Genomic DNA, 683 nt, shown 5'->3' on the forward strand with positions numbered 1-683 from the left:
AGGCAGAAGCCATTGTGGACATGGCTTATGGGGTGTTTATGTCGACTGAAAAGTGGGTAGGAAAACATAACTTGATCGTGATGCCGTTAGGAGATTTTGAGATCATTCTTGGAATTGATTTTTTGAGGAAATTCCAGTTTGTTCCTTTCCCACACTTAGATGGGATGATGATTATGAATGAGGACAATGCTGGGTTTGTGAAAGGTGTTTATCCGTTTGGAAAGGTCAACAAAGTTGCAAAGAAGAAAGACAAGGGGATGTTGCTTTCTGCTATGTCAATCGACAAAGGGTTGAACAAGGGGATGAAACTATACTTGCTGCCTTAATCGAATTGAAGCCTGATGTTAAGGTAGATATGCCTGATCGTCTGGCTAAATTGTTGGAAAAATTTGCTGATGTGATGCCGCCTAAATTACCAAAAAAATTACCACCAAGGAGGGACATTGATCATAAGATTGAATTGCTACCAGGAACTATTGCTCCTGCACAAGCTCCCTATCGTATGGCCTATAAGGAGTTGGCTGAGTTACGTAAACAGTTAAACGAATTGTTAGATGCTGGACTAATTCAACCATCAAAAGTACCCTATGGTGCACTTGTTTTATTCTAAAAGAAACAGGATGGGACGATGAGGATGTGTGTAGATTACAGGGCGCTGAACAAAGCAACTGTGAAGAACAAAT

The sequence above is a fragment of the Solanum tuberosum genome, unplaced genomic scaffold (genome assembly GCF_000226075.1).
Source record: "Solanum tuberosum cultivar DM 1-3 516 R44 unplaced genomic scaffold, SolTub_3.0 scf00057, whole genome shotgun sequence".
Classification (NCBI taxonomy): Eukaryota; Viridiplantae; Streptophyta; class Magnoliopsida; order Solanales; family Solanaceae; genus Solanum; species Solanum tuberosum.